Source organism: Callithrix jacchus, chromosome 5 (genome assembly GCF_049354715.1).
Source record: "Callithrix jacchus isolate 240 chromosome 5, calJac240_pri, whole genome shotgun sequence".
NCBI lineage: Eukaryota > Metazoa > Chordata > Mammalia > Primates > Cebidae > Callithrix > Callithrix jacchus.
In genome coordinates this window covers 49,241,161-49,260,618 of record NC_133506.1, presented here as the reverse complement: position 1 = coordinate 49,260,618, position 19,458 = coordinate 49,241,161, and the positions used below count along the sequence as shown (strand labels likewise).

General features: G+C 43.5%; 1 pseudogene; it reads right to left on the bottom strand.

The window, feature by feature from the left end:
* Nucleotides 1-10,371: 10,371 nt before the first annotated feature.
* On the bottom strand, nucleotides 10,372-11,441 carry LOC144582863 (large ribosomal subunit protein uL18 pseudogene; annotated as a pseudogene).
* Nucleotides 11,442-19,458: the final 8,017 nt, after the last annotated feature.

Below are 19,458 nucleotides of genomic sequence, written 5' to 3'. Positions count from 1 at the left end.
CCCACTCTCTCTATGGTTTCCTGTAGTTTGTACTATTCTAATGTAAATTGTGATGAATATCAGCGTGGACTCTCCAACTTAAAGAGCGCAGATTTTTTTTTTCTGCGAAGTATCCAGAGCTTCCCACTAAAGAGAAGAAAGCATCTTTTAGGAGATATTTAACTGGTTGAGAAACATGTGTTTATTTCAGCGATTTTTTAGAATTGACACAAGAATATGAAAAATAATCCACTGACAGCGATCACCCTAAGGGATGTCACACCCAAATGCCTATTTTTACAAACAGAAAAGGAACAAATACAGCATTCTTTACTAAAAGCTCTAAAGGAGATCTTGCATAATAAATCACAGACCTAATCTAAGAGGCAAGCAACGTTTACTCTACAAGGTGACATTCCAAAATTTTCCTACAACTGGATTCGATGGAAGAGCCCATTTTCTTTCCTTCACTTGGGAAGTAAGCCCTACCATAACTCTCTTTTAAGAGATGAATCATAAAGCCCCCACATCTGACAGTGGATTAGGTCATTTGTTTTGTTTCTGGGGTATAGTCTACCCTTCACTACAACTGGAATCTACACTATGTTGTAACATTTTCTGGCAATTTCTAATTTGTTCAGACAAAGACCAGAAGCTTAAATCCCACTGAATTAACTGGTTGGATTATTACCAAGGTGGAACCCAGCCAGAAGGTTGAGAACATACGTGTGCTCTCGGGACATAGTATCTGCCTTGGTAAGGATGGTATCATTCCTCGGCCTCTCACCCACCAGTTAGCTCAATTAACTGGAAATGTTTTTCTTTCTTTTCCTTTTTTTTTTTTTTAAATTTTTAACAGCACAATAAACTGGTAATAAATCAAGCAAGCAATTTTCTTTTTTTTTTTTTTTTTTGCTTCTTGAAACATACTAGAAAATAAAAGCAACTTCTTTGTTGCAACACTGGCATCTCTACATTGACCAACAAGCCAAAAAGAAAAGGAAAGAAAAAATTAAGAAAAGAAGAGCCAAAGAGGGAGGAGGGTGGGGAGAAAAAAGAAGGAGGGAGGGAGGAAGGGACAGAGGGAAGGAGGGAAGAAGGAAGGAAAGGTGGAAATTTTCTGATTCTAAAAAAATCAGAACTCATCCAAGTAGCTTTCATATTCAACTGATTGAAGAATATGTTTAAATAATACTCCATTTGCCAACACTTCACAGTTTCACATACATCAGCAATTGGATGCCTGACGTCATGAGTCATCTTTTATATTAGAGGAAACCAATGATTTAAAAGATTCAATAATTTAAGAATGGTCATGTACCTAGTACAATATTGAGCCAAAACTTGGTGTTTAGTCTGCTCTGGGTTGAATGTTTGTCACCTCCAAAACTCTTGTTGAAACTTAATCCCCAGTGTGGCAGTATTGAGGGGTTGGACCTTTAAGAGGTGATTGGGTCACAAGTGCTCTGTCCGCATTAATAAATTAATTCTTTCATGGATTAATGGGTTATTATGAGAGTGGAATTGGTGTCTTTATAAGAAGAGGAGAGACCTGAGCGGCAATGCTCAGCCCTCATGTCATGTGATCGTGTGATGCCCTGTGCAGCCTCACAGCTCTGCAGAGGCCCCATCAGCAAGAAGGCTCTCACCAGATGACTCTCCTCAACCAGCTTCCAGAACTGTAGCAAAACTACATTTTGCTTCTTATAAATCGCCCAGTTTCAAGGATTGTGTTATGAAATAACACAATCAGAATAATATAGCAGAAAACAAATCAGACACGGTCTTAGTTAATAGTTTTCATCATGACACCAGGAGTATTCATTTATTCCAGTTCTGCTATGACACTTATATGAATCTCACATTTTCACAGGTAATTCCCAGTTTTTATGAATCCTCCCTCAAAATTATTTTGTGAAATTAAAGCACTGCGCTAAGTTACTGCCACTGAAATTGTTCATCATACAGTAACAAATTGCATCTGTAGGTCCACCTCCTTCTGTTTCACTCAGAAAACACATTGACTTTGATGTTGGGCCTGTATTCCTACCCAGTATCTCTTTTTTTCCTTTTCTTTTCTTTTCTTTTTTTCTTGAGACAGGGTCTCACTCTGTTGCTCAGGCTGGAGTGCAGCGGTACTGTCATAGCACACGGCAGCCTCCATCTCTCGGGCTCAAGCAATCCTCCTGCCTCAGCCTCCCAAGTAGCTGGTCTGTAGGCATGCACCAACACACCTGACTATTTTTTTTCTTTTTTTTTTTTTTTTAGTAGGCACCAAGGTCTCATCATGTTGCCCCAGGCTGGTCTTCAACTCTTGAACTCAAGTGATCCCCCTGCCTCAGCCTTCCAAAGTGTTGGTAATCTAGGCGTGAGCCACCCCACCCTGCCTTGCCCAGCATCTCTACCCAAGGAAAGGTACTCTTGCTTCATAGAAGTGCTTCTTAATGGGGGCAATTTTGCCCACCAGAAGACATTTGGCAACATCTAGAGACATTTTTTATTGTCACAACTATAGGGAAAGGAGAGAGGAACTACTGGTACCTCAGTGGGTAGAGACCAGGGAGGTTGTTAAGCATCCTGTAATGCACAGGACAGCCCCACAGCAAAGAATCATCCATCCCAGAGTAGCAGTGTTGCCAAGGATGAAAAGCCCCACTCCACAGGAATCCTGCTGAAATCACATGACCCTGTGGGCCTACCCTTTTCTGACCCCACACCAAGGAGGAGCATGGCACCCAAACCTAGCCACCTGAGATTCCCCTCTCCAGGACTTTGCCAGAGATATCAGATTAAGTATTCTTTTATTTATTTATTTGGAGATCAAAACCTTAAGGCTGGCATAAATCTGGTCCCACCAGTCGGAAAATGAAGATAGGGAGAAGGAAGCAGAATTTACAGGAAAGGAGAGAGAGATCTGAAGACTGAATCAGGCCCTTCCTCTTAGGCTTTTCAGCTAAACAGCCTCTCAATTTCCTTTCTGTAGAGGGATTTGTTGTGAAAGTTTTTCTTAAACTACTCTCAGTTGACTTCCATGATTTTCCAGCAAGAGTTCTGGCTAACACAGAAGCTGATGAGTGAGTGTTACTATTAAAAGGACGCACTAACTACATGGAACTAATATTTTGAAAAGCCTACCATTCATCAATGTCAGTACTTCAGCTACTATTAGCAACAAATAACAATGCAGCTCAGAGGGCACAGTAAAATCTCTTAGGTGGTACATGTACTTTTTAAACAAGGAATTATCAGAATCACCTATTTATTTATTTCGTATTTATTTTTAGCTAGCAAAGTTTTGTGGCTCCAAGACCCAGTACTTGAAATAATGTGAGGAGTTACAGATGCCAATTTGATCCCAATATCAGATCCCAGATGAAAAGGCAATTCACTGATAGACAACCTGCCCATTCCATAGGAGATTTGCCTCAGTCTTTGACTCACCTTGGACAACTGAAGTCCAGGATTTTTTTTTTCAATGGTTTTTGGGGCACGAGTGGCATTTGGTTACATGTATAAGTTCTTCAGTGGTGATTTCTGAAATTTTGGTACATCCATCACCCAAGCAGTGTATACTATACCCAATGTGTCCTTTTTTTTCTCTTTTTTTTTTTTCTGAGACAGAGTCTTGCTCCATTGCCAAGGCTGGAGTAAAGTGGTGCAATCTCTGGTCACTGCAACCTCCACCTCCCGAGTTCAAGCAATTCTCCTGTCTCAGTCTCCCAAGTAGCACTCACCACCACACCCAGCTAATTTTTGTATTTTTAGTAGAGACGGGGTTTCACGTTGTTGGTCAGGCTGGTCTTGAACTCCTGATCTCAGGTGATCCGCCTACTTTGGCCTCCCAAAGTGCTGGGATTACAGGCGTGAGCCACCGTGCCCAGACCCAATGTGTCTTTTATCCCTCATCCCCCTCCCATCCTTCCCCATGAATCCCCAAAGTCCATCGCATCATTCTTATGCCTTTGCGTCCTCATAGCTTATCTCCCACTTATAAGTGAGGACACACAATGTTTAGTTTCCACTTTCTGAGTTATGAATTCCAAGAGTTTGTCTATAAGGGAACTCTTCCAGACAGCATTTCAAGGAATCTCTACTAGTATGGTAAGAGGCACCTTGAACTCAGCATGCCCAGGAGGGACAGGACAGGCTCTCTCTGAGTTGAGGAGATGAAGCTGAGAGGCTGGGGAGACTGAGGCACTGAAGGAGTTCAGGTGGACAGCGTGCCGGAGAGCAAAATGCAGCAGAGAGAGCTCCAGAGATCTACAAAGGGCCCTCCAGAGGACTTCAGCTGAGCGCCCATCAGTACACACTAGCAACACCTGCCTGAGGTTGTGCAAAGAACTGGATCCAGCTCTTTTTTTCCAGTTATTTATTGTTTAACAAATTTCTATTATTTCTCATGAGTCTGTGGGCTTCCTGGGCAATTCTGCTTCACAAGAATGGACTCAGTCATATTTTCTTGGATTAGAGCATTGGATGAGAGGAGAGCGTATTAGAGCTCATGCAGCCAACCTGGACAGTCTCACAGTTCATAAGGCACTAGGCGGAGTCCTCAGAAGAATCTCACCTCAGCAGCGGAGACTAATTAGCTCTGGACTAAACAGTGCTCTGATCCCACCTAACACATCTTAGACCCTAAAAGGATCAAACTGTTTCCAAGGAACTTAACTGAATCCCAGAACAGAGCTTGAGATAATTCATAAAAAGTAAAATGTGGGCTGGGCGCAATGGCTCATGCCTGTAATCCCAGCACTTTGGGAGGCCGAGGCGGGTGGATCACGAGGTCAAGAGATCGAGACCATCCTGGTCAACATGGTGAAACCCTGTCTCTGCTAAAAATACAAAAAATTAGCTGGGCATGGTGGTGCGTGCCTGTAATCCCAGCTACTTAGGAGGCTGAGGCAGGAGAATTGCCTGAACCCTGGAGGCGAAGGTTACGGTGAGCCGAGATCGCGCCATTGCACTCCAGCCTGGGTAACAAGAGCGAAACTCCGTCTCAAAAGAAAAAAAAGTAAAATACATGCCTGGCACACAATTTTTTATTAAAAATTATAATGTTTTTAATAGACACGGGGTCTAGCTATGTTGCTCAGGCTGTTCTCAAACTCCTAGACTCAAGCCTCCTAAAGTGCCGGGATTACAGGCATGAGCCACTGTGCCTGGCTGGCAAACAGTTTTTTTAAATTACTAGGCAAGCAAAGAAGGGAGACGATGTGACCAAGCCAATACTTATGAAGCACAGAAATGCCAGAAGCTTCCAGAATCATGAGAAATAATAACCATTGATGTTTTAAGCCACAAGTTTTGAAGTAGTTTGTTAAACAACAATAAATATCAGAAGAAGAAGCATCTTTGGCTGGACATGGTGGTTCACGCCTGTAATCCCAGCACTTTGGGAGGCCGAGGCGGGTGGATCATCTGAAGTTCAGGGGTTCGACCAGTCTGGCCAACATGGTGAAACCTCGTCTCTATTAAAAATACAAAAAAGTCAGCTGGATGTGGTGGTGCACGCCTGTAGTCCCGGCTGCTTAGGAGACTGAAGCAGGAGAATCGCTTGAACCCAGGAGGCAGAGATTACAGTGAGCTAAGATGACACCACTGCACTCCAGCCTAGGCGACAGAGTGAGACTCTGTCTCAAAAAAGAAAAAAAAAGTTAAAATAATATAAAATGTTTTCCTAACTACTTGTAACTTAAAAAGAACATAGACTGTGTGTGATCAGTGTTTTCAAATGGAGAATGATGCTGTTGCAATTGACCAGGCATCACTGACCATTCCATCTGATCTCTCCCATAAGCATCTGTCATATGCTCATATGCTCAGTGCTGTGCTGGGGCCAGCACACCTCAAAGCAGGAATTAAGGAGCTATTTTCACCTTCAGAGCACTTACTATTGGGTCAGGGCAAAACGAGTAACATAGTCAAATGAGCCAATCACGATGGAAATAACAAGAAAGTAACTGTGAATTTTCACAAAGCTTTTTCCCAAGTACTATTTCATTTGGTAAACAGATATGTTTAAATGACAAATTGAACTATAATAAATAGTGGAAAATTGAAAATAGCCTAAATGACGTCCAACAAAGGAATGACATCTTATAGCCCCCCATAAAATGGAATGCTGGATAGTCCTAAGAATTGCAGTAAAGAATATGTAATGAAAGGTGCTCATAATGTCTTTGACTAAAACACAGGGAAAATGATTTTTTTTTTTTTTTGAGACGGAGTTTCACACTTGTCACCCAGGCTGGAGTGCAGTGGTGTGATCATGGCTCACTGCAACCTCTGCCTCCTGGGTTCAAGCGATTCTCCTGCCTCAGTCTCTCAAGTAGCTTACAGGTGCATGCCACCATGCCCGACTAATTTTGTATTTTCAGTAGAGATGGGGTTTCACCATGTTGGCCAGGCTGGTCTTGAACTTCTGACCTCAAGTGATATGCCCACCTCAGCCTCCCCATGTGCTTGGATTATAGGCATGAGCCACTGCACCCAGCCAAATCGTTCTTATAATATGATCTTGTATTCAGTCATCCCTCAGTATCCGTGGAGATTGGTTCCAGGAGCCCCCAAGGATACCAGAATCCATGGATGCTCAATTATCTTATATAAAATGGTGTGGTATTTGCATGTAACCTACACACATCCTCCTATACTTTAAGTAATCTCTAGGGAGACCTGGGGTGGAGCAAGAAGGAGGAATAGAACGCTACACTGATCATTCCCGCACAGGGCACCAATTTAACAACTATCTGCGCAAAAGAAAATCACCTTCATAAGAACCAAAAATCAGGTACCAGCTCAGCCATGGTGGTGTAGAGCACCAAGCAGGCTGTTGGGGTCCGATTCCAGATCTTGGCTCTTGAGCAATATTTCTGTACCCACCCCGGGTGATGAGAGGGGAGCCCACTGCCTTGAAAGGCGAGTCCCTGGCCAGGCAGCATTTATCGCAAGCTGACTGAAGAGCCCTTGGTTCTTAAGGGAACATCAGTAGTAGTCTGGCAGTACTCCACATGGGCCTGTGTAGGTGGTGGCCATGTGAAAAGGCTCCTCTGCCTTTGGAAAGAAGAGGGAAAATCGGAAGGAGTGCATCTCATTAAGTGCCAGCCCAGCTGCAGTATAACAGAATGGCAGGTAGACTTCTAAGGGTTTCAACTCTAGTCCCTGGCTCCCGAATAGCACCTCTGGACATGTTCGGGGCCTGGGGCAACTCACCACACTGAAGGGAAGGACAGAAGCCTGACTGGCTTTGCCATCTGCTGATTATTGAGCCCCAGGGCCTTGAGTGGAACATAGGCTTTAGCCAGGGAGTTGTTAACAGCATGTCTTGAGCAAGATCCAGTGCTATGCTGGCTTCAGGCCTGGCCCAGTGCATCCTAGCCCAGTGCAGTCCTAGTGGTGGTGGCCACAGGCATGTTTGTGTCACTCTATCCACAGCTCCAGGTGACTCAGGACAGAGAGAAAGTTTCCATTTGTTTGGGAGAAGGTAAGAGAAGAGAATGAGTCTCTGCCTAGTAATCCTGAGAATTCCTCTGCACCTTGTCCAAGACCATCAAGATAATACCTCTACAAATCTGCAAGAACCACAGCATTACTGGGCTTTGGGTACCACATAAAGCAGACACAGCCTACATCACAAGACCCAGGTCCTTTTGAATATCTAGAAAGCTTTCCCAAGGACAGGTACAAAAAAGCCCAGTCAATAAGGTCTACAATAAATATCTAACTCTTCAATGCCCAGACACCAAACAACATCTATAAGCATCAACACCATCCAGAAAAACATGGCCTGACAAAATGAACTAAATTCCAATCCTACTCAAGCTATTCCAAAAAATAAAAAGGTAGGGAATACTTCCACTTTCATTCTATGAGTTCACTATTACCCTGAAACCAAAACCAGACAAAGACATACCAAAAAAAAAAAAAAAAAAGAACTACAGGCCACTATCTCTGATAAATATTGAGGCCAAAATTCTCAACAAAATACTAGTGAACTAAATTCAACAAAATATTTAAAAGATCATTCATCATAACCAAGTGGAATTTATCCCTGGTATGCAAGGATGGCTCAACATATGCAAATCTAATGTGACACATCATGTCAACAGAATGAAGGACAAAAGCTATATGATCGTTTTAATCAATCATGAAAAAGTATTTGACAAAATTCACCATCCCTTCATGATAAAAAAAAAACTCCAAAAAAAGACAGATAGAAAGAACATACCTTAACATAATAAAAAGCCATATATGAGAGACACACAGCTAGTATCATACTGAGTGGGGAAAAGTGGAAAGCCTTTCCTCTAAAATCTAAATCATAACCGGGATGTTCACTTTCACCACTGTTAACGCAACATAGTCCTGGAAGTCTTAGCTAGAACAATCAGACCATAAGATGTATGTAACATACATCCTAAGTTTTAGCACTAACATGAGGTGAAATTTGGCTCTTTACATCAAAAGCTAAACTAAAGGGCATGACAGTTTGTACCCAGCCTCTACAGCTGGCTGAAACTGGCTAAAAATCTGTAGTAATTTATCAGAGAAGAATGTCTGTAAGGTCTCTGTTCAATCAGAGCTGTAGTCATCTGGGTTGTAAATCAAAGTTAGGAGGGATCTGGTAATGCCTACTGTTAGGAACTTCAGCGATCGTGGTTTCTCTTGCAGCCATAGGAGTTTAGAAATATGCCATGCCAGCCAGGTCCTGAGCCCTTGTAGGTAACTTTGTTTCTTTAATCTTAGAGTTCATCTTAGTTAATAGAGGGGTGTCTATTTTGGTCTCTCAGATCACACCTCTTTTCTGGAGAAAAAGCACATTCTCAACCACTTCAAATGGCTCTGCTTATTCTCACCCACGCAGTCCCATACATGCACACACAAACCTTCCTGCACATCTACAAACACTCTCTTAATGTTCTCCACCTATTGATTTTATGGGTGTTAATTTCAGTGTCCCACTGCACATCAAATATCTGCAAAACAAAACAAGACACCTGTCTGCATGCCTTTTAAATAAAAGTAGTAATGGGAACTGCAGAAGAAATATCTGTGCAACACAGTGTGGTTGAAACTTTGGTTTCTGTGCACCAGCCACTGGGTGCAACACTTGTAGAATCTGGGTATCCTATAGAGAGTCTAAGCACAATAGTCACGAGTAATATTATTCCTGTTTCTCTAGCTCTTTGCTGGAATGAACTCCAGATGTTTGTCATTGCATGATTCTTGAAAGACTGCAAAGCCCCCGATCTAGGTTCTAAGGTATCCCAGTGAAGGAACGTGTTCCTGGTTCAGTCCATTACTCTCCCACCCTAACCTGTCTCAAGGAACATAAAGACACATACGTCCCACACTTAGATTCTTTATTAAGTAAAAATCACATGGATTTGCTCATCAATTCAGTGAGTGCATATTGAGCACATCGTGCCAAGCTCTTATGCTAGACATCGAGGCTCTATTTTTGGTTCACTTTAACATGGCTGGCTGCCTTCATGTAGTTCACAGACCCGTGGTGGAAACTGACAGATTATGTCTTAGTTTTGTGTTGCTATAACAAATACAACAGAGGAGGTAATTTATAAAGAAAAGAAATTTATTTGGCTCTTGGCTCTGGAACCAAGATGAAGGCTCTCTGGCAAGAGCCCTCTTGCTGTGTCATCTCATAGTGGAAGCCAGAAAGACAAAAGAGCATGAGCCAGCAAGAGGGGGCCAAACTCATTTGCTAACTAACCCACTCCCACAATTACACCATTAATCCATTCATGAGGGCAGAGCCTTCATTTGACCTAATCATCTCGTTTAGGCCCTGCCTCTCAATACTATTGCATTGGGGATTAAGTTTCCAACATATGAACTTTGGGGGACATATTCAATCCATAGCAGGTGTTAACCATTCAGTATAATGAAGTGTGATCAGATGATGATGGGGTTGGGGTGCAGAGACAGATGCCCAGAAAAGGGGCCCCAGCCCCGGTGTAAAGAAATTAGATTCCCACAGTGTCTACTGGGGTTCAGCAAGGAAAGCAGGTTACGCTGTTCAAAGACCTGATGAGCAGAAAGAAAATCGAGGAGAAGGCCAGAAGGGAAAACCTTTCAGAGCGTGTGGACCTTGTATTTCAGTTAAAGAGAGCAAGGGTCATAAGCTGCCCAAAAACTGGATTCCAAAGCGTGAGGTGGTCAGACAATGGAGAATGACCTGGAGGGAGAAAAAAAAAAAACAGCCCCCAGCAGAATGTGCAAGAAGACAGAACATTGGGGACTTTTAATAGTATATAAATACAAATGTGCATCAACATAAATGTCAAAATGTTAACAGTACTGTAGACTGCATTGCAGTTCATTTTCATCCTTGTCTTTTTATTTTTTTATTGTTTTTTTCTTTTAATTGCTGTCCATAAGTTTATTGTCTTTATCTGAAAAATCCTTATAGAAAACTGTTTGGTTTAGCTCTCAGCAGCCCGCTCCTGAGCTCTGAGGAAGCTTGCCTTCTTTTGAGCTACCAGATCTTTCTTCTGAGCAAGGGACATTTTGGGGCGGTTCCACCTCTTCTCCTAAACTTCTTTCTTGGGCTTCTTTTCATAGACTGGATTCTCTCGTATAGCAGCATGAGCTTTCTTACACATCTCCTCCATGTCTGGAGTTATGCTGTTCTTTATGTATTGAGAGAACTGTTTCTTGTAAGCATCTTCATCATCTTCCATTAAGTAGCGCATGTAATCTGCGACATTCTGGCCCATGATGTGCTTCCGGTGTACTTCTGCATTAAATTCCTTGCTTTCAGAATCATAACCAGGGAATCACTTGGTACTATGAGGGATAGACAAGCCTCCATCCACAGCTCTCTTCAGGGCACCAAAAACTTTATTGCCAGTGGTAGTTCTGGCAAGGCCTGCATCCAAATAGCAGGTAAAGGCACCTGGCTGATCATCAATGCTTTCCACATTGTATTCATCAGCAGTCACCTCCACTTGGCCTTCATAGATCTAGAATAGGTCCATGCCAAACCTATTGAGAAGCCTGCGGGCCAGCAGCAGGCCAGTACAATACGCTGCAGTGTAATTTGTCAGGCCAACCTTCACACCATATTTTGGCAGTTCGTGTACATATGCTGCGCAGACTATCATATCCCTCTCTATACGGGCATAAACAATCTGACAAATGATATCTCTGTTTGTTACAGGAACTATCATCCTGTATTTGGGTGTGTTGTATTTATTTTTATCCTGTATCACCAAGCGTTTCTGAGCATAGTAATCAGTTTTACCCTCTCGTCGTCTTCTAAATTTCACTTGGTATCTCTTAAAGTAGGCCTTATTCTTAACAACTTTAACAAACCCCATCCTGCGGAACAGAGACCCATATCCGCGGCTCGACAGAGACCTGCAGGCCCAGAAGCACTAGGTGGGGGGAAAGGACCCATCCTTGTCTTTTTAAATTTAATCATATGTTTCCGATCTTTTTTTTTTTTTTATGAGACAGAGTCTCTGTCATCCAGACTGGAGTGTAGTCACGTGATCTTGGCTCACTGCAACCTCTGCTTCCTGGATTCAAGCGATTCTCATGCTTCTGCCTCCCAAGTAGCTGGGACTACAGGTGTGCGCCACCACTCCCAGCTAATTTTTTGTATTTTTGTGTAGAGATGGGGATTTCACCGTGTTGCCCAGGCTGGTCTCAAACTTCTGGCCTCAAGTAATCTGCCCACCTCAGCCTCCCAAAGTGCTGCAATTACAGCTGTGAGGCACTGTGCCCAACCTTTGATTTTTTAATGGTAAATAATTATTCATGGGATTGGGAAATGTTTTTGGACGAATTTTAATGTGGTTGCAGCAGGACTGTTGCTTGGTTATATATTATAGAACTATGCTGCCAAGAGTTTAAGCTGGGCCAGGTGCGGTAGCTCAAGTCTGTAATCCCAACAATTCAGAAGCCAAGGCAGGCAGATCACCAGGTCAGCAGTTCAAGACCAGCCTGGCCAACATAGTGAAACTGTCTTTATTCAAAATACAAAAATTAGCTGGGCATGGTGGTGGACACCTGTAGTCCCATCTACTCAGGAGGCTGAGACAGGAGAATTGCTTGAACCCAGGAGGCAGAGGTTTCAGTGAGCCAAGATTATGCCACTGCACTCCAACCTATGAGACGGAGCAAGACTCCGTCTTGAAAAAAAAAAAAAGAGTTTAAGACGTTCTTGCCGGGCACCGTGGCTGACAGCTGTAATCCCAGCACTTTGGGAGACCCAGGCAGGCAGATCACCTGAGGTCAGGAGTTCAAGATCAGCCTGACTAACATGGTGAAACCCTGTTTCTACTAAAAACACACAAAAAAATTAGCCGGCCTGGTGGTGGGCACCTGTAATCCCAGCTACTCAGAAAATAGAGACAGGAGAATCGCTTGAACCGGGGAGGTAGAGGTTGCAGTGAGCCGAGATCATGCCATTGCATTCCAGCTGGGGCAGCAAGAGCAAAACTCCATCTCAAAGAAAAAAAAAAAAGATGTTCTTGGCATTGCACAGAGAACTTAGCAGTAACTGTGAATTGTCCTACCAGACATCAGGCATTTTACATGGATTAACTCAATTCTGTTCAACACTTCTATTGGAGTGGATAATAATTCCCATTTTACTGATTAAAAAAAAATGTGAGGCCTGAAAAGGCCCAGGTTGTGTAGCCAATTGATATAAATGCCATTCACTGTGACACAAATTGCTGTTGACAGTGACCTGATATTAATCTTGTTCTTTTCTCTTTTCGCCATCTTTGGTTTTCATCCCAGCTCCTTGTGTCCATCTACATCCAAGTGTGTCTTTGCACATGTATGCAGGTGTGCTTATGGACGCTTTGATGGGGAGACTGTGGGCCTCCTTCCTGATCTTCACATGTCAATAAGATTTGATTTTTTTTTTTTTTTTTGAGACAGAGTCTTGCTCTGTTGCCCAGGCTGGAGTACAATGGTGTGATCTTGGCTCACTGTAACCTCTGCCTCTCAGGTTCAAGCAATTCTCCTGCTTCGGCCTCCCAAATAGCTGGGATTACAGATGCCTGCACCATGCCCGGCTAATATTTTGTATTTTTAATAGAGATTGAGTTTTGCCATGTTGGCCAGGCTGGTCTCGAACTCCTGACCTCAGGTGATACACCCACCTCAGCCTCCCAAAGTTCTGGGATTACAGCAGTGAGCCACCGCGCCCAGCTCAACAAGATTTAGAAAGCCAGTAGAATGGTGGTTTCAGGGCCCTGTGGAAATGAGTTCGAATTGTGACACCTCTGATTTGCTGTGTGAACCTTGACAGGTCATTTACCTCTGAGTCTCAGATTCCCCGTCTGTAAAACGAGGTTGATAAAGTGCCTGTCGCGTAGCCCTCTTAGGAAAATTACGGGACATCAAGTATAAAAAGCCTTTAGTATGTTGCTTTGCTCTCATAAATGCTATCTATTACTATTACTGTTTTATTTTTATAAAAAAAAAAAAAACAGACTCCAAGGGAAAGTTTGATAATAGACTTACTGAGACTAAAAGAGTTTATACCATTTAACCCAAGAATTCTAGGGTTAGAAACTTGTGAATATACTCAAATACAGCAGCATTCAAGTGCTATGACCAGGAAGACAGTGGTTAAAATATAGGACGGTTTCCACACTGATTGGTCAACAGCCGCCCTTCAACGCCTGTATCTGGAATCATCTAGGGCTTCCTAGGATCCAGCAACTAACTAAAGGGTTAATGGGAAGATTTACAGGCCTCCCTACTCCTGCTTCTTGGACCACATCTAACTATTTTGGAAGCTGCCTCCCACCCCCATCTCCTTCACAAGTGCCGGGAACTCATTTGTGTGGTTTCATGCCCTTTTTTGTTTGTTTGTTGACTTGTTTGTTTTTGAGACAGGGTCTCACTCTGCTTCCCAAACTGAAGTGCAGTGGCACGATCTGAGCTCACTGCAATCTTGACCTCCCAAGCTCAAGCGATCCTCCCAAGCTCAAGCGATCCTCCCAACTCAGCCTCCCTAGTAGCTAAGATTATAGGCGCACCCCACCATGCCCAACTAATTTGTGGGATTTTTTGGATTTTTGTAGAGACAGCGTTTCACCATGTTGCCCAGTTTGTTTCAAACTACTGGGCTCAAGCAATCCACTAAACGCAGCCTCTCAAAGCACTGGAGTTATGTGTTCTTTTTATGGCATAAATCTGTATGCAATCTAAATGCTTCATAATAGGAGATCAGTTAAATAAATTATGACATGTTCCTTCTGTTGAATACCACACAGCCTTATAAAAAATAATATCACGAATATGTAGGCATTAAAGACAGACAGGATATATCATTTAGCAACAAAGGCAAGTCACAAAAACCTATGTATTGTATAATCTCATTGTGTGAAGTAAATTGAATAGACATTTATGGGTGTATATATCTACATAAAACACAACTGTACATAGTTTTTGACTTATTATTTAGAGATACTAAACATTAGCAGAACAAAGACTTTATACATATAGCTTGCTTGTGTGTAGGACATTTCTGGCTACATTTGATAGATACTGTTACTTTAGGGGTATGGAGCTAGAATGTAGGTGATGAATGTTCAGACCTTTTTTTTTCTTTTTTCAACTTTTATTTTAGAGTCAGGGGGTACGTGTGCAGGTTTGGACAACTTGTGTGTGTGTGTGACCCAGTCTCACTGTGTCGCCAGGCTGGAGTGCAGTGGTGCGATCTTGGCTCACTGAAATCTCCGCCTCCTGGTTTCAGGTGATTCTCCTCTCTCAGCCTCCCAAGTACAAGAATATGGGATTAAAAGAACATGATACCACATCCAGCTAATTTTTTGTATTTTTAGTAAAGATGGGGTTTCACCATGTTGGCCAGGATGGTCTCAATCTCCTGACTTTGTGATCTGCCCCTCTCAGCCTCCCAAATTGCTGGGATTACAGGCGTGAGCCACAGCGTCCGGTCAGTTCAGATAACTTTTATGTCTCACTTTATACTTCCGTCCTGTTGAAAATGTTTCGCCATGAGTATATGCTGCTAATATTACTATGATGCTGTTGTTAGTTTGTAGTGGACAGACTCTGAAAAGACTGTCGAACATTCTGGCCATTGAAAGGGAACAACTTGGAGGAGTGGTCACCCAGAGCCTGGATGTAAGGCCTGGAGCCTACCTCCCTAGTCCTGGGACGCTGAGGTAGGCTGTAATGTGCATGGCAGATGCAGGGTTAATACCCCTTCCCGGGCAGCCTGCTGCCATGGCCTGCAATCCTGTAATTAGGCTAATTACACAGTAGTTTCACAAGTAAGGTGGAAATGTAATTGGCAGCAGGCACCTGAGCTCTCAAAGGTAGAACCTAGAAGGCAGCAGCCTCTGGAGGAGGTGGAGGAGGCAGATGAGGAGAGGAGCTAATTGTGGGGCTCTATCTAAAAGGATTCTCTTTCCAGACTTCAGAGACTATTCCAAGCAAAGTGGCCTGTGCATTCAAAGGACTGCAGTGAATGAATCAGTGCAGAGAAGGGGTGAAAAACCAAGTGGGGGCTCTGCAATCAGTGCGTTTTTACAAAAGGGGGTTTCTCCATTCCTTGAGCAAAACAGGGGCTTCTAGTTATTGAATAAATATTACAGGGTTCTTTCACTGTGGGAAGCCCTTCGACCAGCCTTGGGGATCAAAGGAAGCACTGTCAGGAACCTACAGGCTGGTAGATATTAGTCTGTTGAATTGTGGACCTGGTCCTAGCTATTTTATAGTAACATCTAACCTTTACTGAGCACCTATGTACCAGGCACTGAATCTACTATGTGCCTGGTCCTAGCTATTTTATAATAACATCTAATATCTACTGAGCACCTATAATGTACAGGACACCTACTATGTGCCAGGCTTTAGTTGGTTTTTTTTTTTTTGAGATAGAGTCTCGCTCTGTCTCCCAGGCTGGAGTGCAGTGGTGCAGTCTCTGCTCACTACAACCTCTGCCTCCTGGGTTCAAGCAATTCTCCTACCTCAGCCTCCTGAGTAGCTGGGATCACAGGCACACACCACCACACCCAACTAATTTTTCTATTTTTAGTAGAGATGAGGTTTTGCCGTGTTAGCCAGGCTGGCCTCAAACTCCTGATAGGTGAGCTGCCCACCTCAGCCTCCCAAAGTGCTGGGATTACAACCATGAGCCACCGCCCCTGGCCCAGGCTTTTCTTGCATTCATTCATTCAACCTACACCTCTTAATGAGACATTCACTAGTATTTCACTGGGTCTAGAACATACTTTTTTTTTTTTTTTTTTTTTGAGACAGAATTTCGCTCTTGTTGCCCAGTGCAATGGCATGATCTCGGCTCACCGCAACCTCCACCTCCTGGGTTAAAGCAATTCTCCTGCCTCAGCCTCCCGAGTAGCTGGGACTACAGGTGCGCGCCACCATGCCCAGCTAATTTTTGTATTTTTAGTAGAGACAGGGTTTCACCATGTTGACCAGGATGGTCTCGATCTTTTGACCTCGTGATCCACCCACCTCAGCTCCCAAAGTGCTGGGATTATAGGCCTGAGCCACCACCGCGCCCGACATTTGTTTATCTTTTAACTAGGTTTGCCAGAGTTAACAAACAAAATACAGGACTCAAATCACATTTGAAATTAAGATGAATAGGCCAGGCGTGGTTGCTCATGCCTGTAATCCCAGCACTTTGGGAGGCCGAGGCAGTTGGATCATAAGGTCAGGAGTTTGAGACCAGCCTGACCAAAATTATGAAATCCTGTTTCTATTAAAAACACAAAAATTAGCTGGACGTGGTGGCACATGCCTGTAATCCCAGCTACTCAGGAGGCTGAGGCAGGAGAATCACTTGAACCTGGGAGGCGGAGGTTGCAGTGAGCCAAGATTGTGCCACTGCACTCCAGCCTGGGCGACAGAGCAAGACTCCCTCTCAAAAAAAATATTATTATTATTATTATTATTATTATTAGCATTAGCCCAGCATTGGTGGCATGCACCTGTAGTCCCAGTTACTTGGGAGACTGAGGTAGGAGGCTCACTTGAGCCCTAGAGTTCAAGGCTGCTGTGAGCCATGATCCCACAACTTCACTTCAGCCTGGGCGACAAGGTGAGACCCTGTCTCAAAAAACAAAATCTCCAGAGCAAATAATTTGGAGCTGGAGGGAGCGTGTATTAATGAACTTGAATTTGCAACCCAGAGTGAATTAATCAGTATTTAAAGCATCCTAATCAGGAACCCACCCTGCAGTGGTAGTTGCTTAAGCATTTTAGATGTTGTTACCAGACCCTGCACCAGAGGGTTTGCTGGAAAGGATACTAGAAATAATTTTCACTGCTGAAATGAGTGGTGTTCAAGATACAATTGATTAGAATGTGTGGGAGACTGGGCGTGGTGGCTTATGCCTGTAATACCAGTAATTTGGGAAGACAGTGCAGGAGGATTGCTTGAGGCCAGGAGTTTGAGACCAGCCCTAGCAACAAAGTGAGACCACATCTCTACAAAAAGTGTAAAAGTTAGCTGGACATGATGGCATGCACCTGTAGTCCCAGCTACTCAGGGGAGTGTCCTGAGAGGAGTGCTTGATTCCAGAAGTTCAAGGCTGCAGTGAGCTAAGACTGAGTCACTGCACTCCAGCCTGGGCAACAGAGTAAGACCCTGTCTCTGAAAAAAAAGTAAGGAAAGAAGAAAGGAAAGGAGGGAAGGAGGGAGGGAGTCCATTATCTTCGCATGGTATAAGAATACATCAGTCTCCACCGATTAAGACCTCTAGAGCCGTGCTAGAGATATTTTGTTTGTCTGTTTTTAATATAATGTATTTAATTGTAAGTTTATATAACATTTTTTTTTTTTAAACAGAGTCTTGCTCTGTCACCCAAACTAGAGTGTGGTGGCACAGTCTTGGCTCACTGCAACCTCTACCTCCCAGGTTCAAGCGATTCTCCTGCCTCAGCTTCCTGAGTAGCTAGGACTATAGGTCTGCGCCACCATGCCCAACTAATTTTTGTTTTTTTAGTAGAGACAGGGTTTCACCATGTTGGCCAGGATGGTCTCGATCTCCTGACCTTGTGATCTGCCTGCCTTGGCCTCCCAAAGTGCTGGGATTACAGGCATGAGCCTTATAACAATTTTAATAATGGCTGTGTTTAACAATCAGATCACAAAATTCCTGAAAATGTAATACTTGGCTCTGGTGAGCCTGAGAGAGCCAGCTCCAGCTCCCTGCTGCTGGGCCTGGGCTGCTCTGCCTAACCCTCTCTGCCTTGTTGGCACTCAGTCCTTCTTCAGATCTTAGACAAGCAGTGCTTGGTTAAAGAATTCCCAGTGCATTCTGCCACAGCTTGTCACGCTTGGGTTAGCTAATTCTATGTGTGATTATTGTTTGATTGTTGCCTTGACTTCCTATAATGTCAGCTCCATGAAAGCTGGGACTTCCATCTCTGTTTGTCCCATCCCCTCCTGTATGGCTTATGCCACTCACAAGGCCTGGTACACAGGAAGTGCCCAATTAATGTCCATTTAAGAAATAAATGGACTGAGCACAGGAGCTCATACCTATAATCTCATCATTTTGGGAGGCTGAGGTCAGGAGTTCAGCCAGCCTGGCCAACATGGTAAAAACCCTGTCTCTACTAAAAATATAAAAATCTGCCGGGCTTGGTGGCATGTGCCTGTTGTCCTAGCTACTCGGGCCGCTGAGACAGGAGAACTGCTTGAGCCCAGGAGGCAGAGGTTGCAGTGAGCTGAGATGGCGCCACTGCACTCCAGCCTGGGCAACAGAGACTCTGTCTCAAAAAAAAGAAAAGAAAAGAAATAATGAATGAGAAATTTCCATTAAGGCTTTCTTTACTTACACGTGCAGGTTTTGGTGATGTTATGGAGAAATTATATGAAATTTTGCACATAAGGAGGGAATTATGGCCAGACACAGTGGCTCACGCCTATAATCCCAGAACTTTGGGAGGCCAAGGCAGGTGGCCTTGCCTTAGGTCAGGAGTTCGAGACCAGCTTGGTCAACCTAGTGAAACCCTGTCTCTACTAAAAATACAAAAAATTGGCTGACGTGGTGGTCGGCACTTGTAATCCCAGCTACTCGGGAGGCTGAGGCAAGAGAAGAGCTTGAACCCGGGAGGTGGAGGCTGCAGTGAGCCAAGACTGCCCCATTGCGCTCCAGCTTGGGCAACAAGAGTGAAACTCCGTCTAAAAAAAATAAATAAATAAACAAGTGGCCTATTCCTCAAGTCTTTGCAGTAGTTCCATCATTTTGTACCATGGACCCTGTTGGCATCTGAGGAAGCCTGTGGCTCTGCTCTCAGGACAATGGTTTCACACATGTAGAAAACGCACAGGCTTGCCAAAAAATCCAGTTACATTAAAATGAAGTTCCCCTAAACATGTTAAATCAAATATATAATATGGTAATATTTGTGCATTTTTATTAACACATTAAGTGACAAGATGCAGTGGGGATTCATTTTGCAATAGCAATAACTATCAATGATATTTCC